Here is a 4370-nt window from a genome sequence, read left to right as displayed (position 1 = left end):
TTTCTCGTTTTGTCTTCTTGCGTGACCAAAGTGACTTATTTTTGCGTACGATGCTTCAGGTTCGCTTGAAGGATGTTCTTCCTGAAATTATTGTGTCAAGTGCAACGCCTGTAAACTGTGGGGTTAAAGGCTACGTGCGGGAGGTACCAACTTCCTTCCGAATACTAAAAGCTCGATTTTCAATGCAATATCTGAGCACAGTGACAAGAAAGAAACTTTACAAAGATTTAGTTGAAGTTATGCTGCCAGTGCCTATGTACAGAATGAAATACTATGGAAGCCCTGGGCAAGATGTGTTAAAAAGAGTTAAAAGGATGCCAGTGAGAGCGAATGCAAAATCTTTTTTCTTCAAGTGGCATACATCTACCCTTCCTGTGAAAACATGGTTGGCCGACAAAAGAATATTCGTGCCCTGGACGACAAACTGTGTAATCTGTAAGAAACCCGAGACCATTGAGCACGCATTTATTGAGTGCTGGGATGCCGTATTTTACTGGGACGTCTTGCAAAGAACGCTTAAAAAGGAACTGCCGATAACACCGCAGGGTATACGCTTCCTGCCGGTAGACAGCGATCAAGAGTTCCCATATGATATGATAATGCTCTTAGGCCTCCATCCTCTTTCGAAAACACGGATGGCGGTAACGCATGCTGATGTAAACCTGCGGTCAACGCGAGAAAATTTTGTTGAAAGTATTGTTTTCATACGTGAAATATTTCGTGTACAGACGGAACCGCCTGATTGGTTGGATGTCCTTGATGAATTGGTGGAGTTCAAAAAATTTTAGCTTGCTACGGTGGCCCAAGTAGGCCAGCGTACTTTTACATGTGTATGTGTATCTGTGTGTGTGAATAAAACAAGGTTCATAAATAAAAAAAAAAAACAGAGTGGCGCAGTGGAAGCGTGCTGGGCCCATAACCCAGAGGTCCGTGGATGGAAACCACACTCTGCTACGGATATTTTTGTTTTTCTCACATTTTACAGAAATTTCTAATCAGCGCGTTATTTCATGTCCGCGTGCAATATTGTATTCCGTGAATCGCTCTGATGCACGACGCCTCCTTTCCGCGCTTTAAGAAGCTTAAATCGTTTATTACAAATGTGAGCGAATTTACACGCATTTACAGTAAAGCAGAGTGGCGCAGTGGAAGCGTGCTGGGCCCATAACCCAGAGGTCCGTGGATCGAAACCACGCTCTGCTACATATATTTTTGTTTTTCTCACATTTTACAGAATTATCTAATCAGCGCGTTATTTCATGTCCGCGTGCAATATTGTATTCCGTGAATCGCTCTGATGCACGACGCCTCCTTTCCGCGCTTTAAGAAGCTTAAATCGTTGATTACAAATGTGTGCGAATTTACGCGCATTAACAGGAAAGCAGAGGGGCGCAGTGGAAGCGTGCTGGGCCTATAACCCAGAGGTCCGTGGATCGAAACAACGCTCTGCTAGACATATTTTTATTTTTCTCACATTTTACAGAATTATCTAATCAGCGCGTTATTTCATGTCCGCGTGCAATATTGTATGCCGTGAATCGCACTCATGCACGACGCCTCCTTTCCGCGCTTTAAGAAGCTTAAATCGTTGATTACAAATTTGTGCGAATTTACGCGCATTAACAGTAAAGCAGAGGGGCGCAGTGGAAGCGTGCTGGGCCTATAACCCAGAGGTCCGTGGATCGAAACCACGCTCTGCTAGACATATTTTTATTTTTCTCACATTTTACAGAATTATCTAATCAGCGCGTTATTTCATGTCCGCGTGCAATATTGTATGCCGTGAATCGCACTCATGCACGACGCCTCCTTTCCGCGCTTTAAGAAGCTTAAATCGTTGATTACAAATTTGTGCGAATTTACGCGCATTAACAGTAAAGCAGAGGGGCGCAGTGGAAGCGTGCTGGGCCCATAACCCAGAGGTCCGTGGATCGAAACGACGCTCTGCTAGACATATTTTTATTTTTCTCACATTTTACCGAATTATCTAATCAGCGCGTTATTTCATGTCCGCGTGCAATATTGTATGCCGTGAATCGCACTCATGCACGACGCCTCCTTTCCGCGATTTAAGAAGCTTAAATCGTTGATTACAAATTTGTGCGAATATACGCGCACTAACAGTAAAGCAGAGTGGCGCACATTCTGCTTCCGGCCACCGAGCGTGACGGATCGTCGAATCATGGCCTCTTCAGGGGCAGCGACAGCGGTCACTTTTGGCCGCGGAAACAGGCGCAACGATGAAGATATCGAATATCCGTTTATTCTGCCTCAACTGCCCCAAGGACGATTGGCGATTAATACCGTGTTTTTGCACGGTGATGTGCGTGCGAGACCTTACAAGGTCGAAGATTTCAGGGACGCCCTGCTGCCGACAGGTTTGCTGCCTGAGGTGCTATGCATAGGGGCGTACCAAATTAACCACGTCTGGGCGGTGATCCTCAAGGATGCGACCGCCACAAAACGACTGTTGGCCCTCAAGGAACTACAAGTAAAGGGACGACGGTGCGTCATCGTTGACCCGCAGGACCAGCAGGTGAAGCTTCGGCTTCACTGGCTGCTGTACGGCGTCGCCGACGAGGACGTCCGCACGGCGTTCGCAGATTTCGGCAAGGTCGAGGAAGTGAGCCGGGAGAGGTGGCGTGTCCAAGGCATGGGAGAAAAGACGTCAACCACAAGGACCGTGCTGCTGAAGCTGAAAAGTGGAGTCAAGGTGGAGGACCTCCCTCACCAGGTCCGCGTCGGCGGTGAGTTGGCCCTGGTGGTTGTTCCCGGTCGCCCCATGCAGTGCTTGCGCTGCCAAGGCACGGGACACGTCCGCCGGGAGTGCAAAGTCCCCCGCTGTTCACGGTGCAGACGATTCGGCCACGTTGACGCTGACTGTGTGAAATCCTACGCCGCCGTGACAGTCCCAGCTGCGAATGACGTTGCGGCAGAGCACGTCATGGACGTTGTGGAGGCGGAGGACGCTGCCAAAGGAGCTGGAGACCTGGTGCCGTCACCGACAAGCAATGGTACGTCGAACGAGGGTGCAGACGGCAAGTTGGCCGAGGCTGCTGAGAAGCCGAGTTTGCCGGAAAAGCTCCCGACTGCAGAGGTCCAGGCGACCGGAGGCGTTGGTGAAGACGCGGCCGATGACGACGAAACAGCAATGCAGCAGGACAAAGCCGTCATCGACGGCGACCGGACAACGACCCTTGGTGCCCCAGTCAAGCGCTCCCACGAGGAGACCAAGGACAGGGACGAGAGTGCAACCAACAGCAGTGAGGGACCGCCGACCAAGACGCCGCTGGGAAGGCGGATGGGCTTCAAGCCAAAACCGAACGTTCCTCCTGAGAGAACACCTGGTGACAAAGCACCGGCCACTAACGCCGCCGGGAAGACGGAGGGTCCCGGAGGCGACTAGCCGAGGGCTAGTCGTGAACGGTAAGCACCATGCTCCGGGCCTACTTTTTCACTAGTTCAAGATGGCTGAAATTCCGTCCTTTAGTATTGCCACATTAAATGTGAGAGGGTTGGCGGCTAGTCGTAGGCAAAGTCAGCTCCTACGGTTAGTCACTGACCATGACATAGACGTACTAGCCGTCCAGGAAACTAAGGTAGACGGGGAGGAGGAGACCGGGAGCATGGTGTGACGTTTCACGACTAGGTATTTTGCGGTGGTTAGTCATGCGATTGGCACGTCCGGGGGCTGCCTTCTTTTTGTAAAGAAGCTGCCAGGAATACAGATTCAAAGAGTATTTTCTTGTGAGTCTGGAAGGATTGCTTTTTGTGATGTTTTCACGAGTGATGTCGAGTTTCGCATCATATGCGTATACGCACCGAACTCTGTGGATGAGCGTGTCTTATTCTTTTAGAACCTTGAACAGTATGTCTGGTGTGATAAGCGCGTAATCCTGTTAGGAGACTTCAATTGTGTGCTGAGCGCTAAAGACAGAGTCAACAATGCCGGTATGCGTGACAAAAGTAGTGATGTGTTGTCCAATATAATAAGCGAAAATGAACTTGACGATGTCTTTGAGTGTCTCGAAGCTGGTCATGAAGTGACGTTTACGCGTTTTCAGGGTAGTAGCCATGCGCGATTGGATCGCATGTACATTTCGTTGGATGCAATCCCAAAATGCCATGGCTATTGCGTTGTACCTGTGGCGTTCTCGGACCACTGTCTGGTTAAATGTGAAGTCGGCATAGAGAAAAGGAGACATGCTTTCAATTGGGACCTCTGGAAAATGAATGCAATGCTACTAATCGATGAGCCATTTCTTGCCGCAGTACGCGATATGGTTAATAAAATACGCGAAGCAACATCGGAAACAATAGTGGAAAAGTGGGAATGCTTTAAACAAAACGTTAAAATGAAAGCCTTGGAC

The 4370-nt window shown here is 49.2% G+C and overlaps 1 non-coding gene across 1 annotated transcript; it reads left to right on the top strand.

The window, feature by feature from the left end:
* Nucleotides 1–1131: 1131 nt before the first annotated feature.
* Trnam-cau (transfer RNA methionine (anticodon CAU)) lies at nt 1132–1203 on the top strand. The gene has a single exon. It is a non-coding gene; the product is annotated as a tRNA-Met (tRNA).
* Nucleotides 1204–4370: the final 3167 nt, after the last annotated feature.

This window comes from Dermacentor silvarum, unplaced genomic scaffold, assembly GCF_013339745.2.
Source record: "Dermacentor silvarum isolate Dsil-2018 unplaced genomic scaffold, BIME_Dsil_1.4 Seq482, whole genome shotgun sequence".
Lineage (NCBI taxonomy): Eukaryota > Metazoa > Arthropoda > Arachnida > Ixodida > Ixodidae > Dermacentor > Dermacentor silvarum.
The sequence above is the reverse complement of the archived record's forward strand: the minus strand, read 5'-3'. Positions and strand labels throughout refer to the sequence as shown.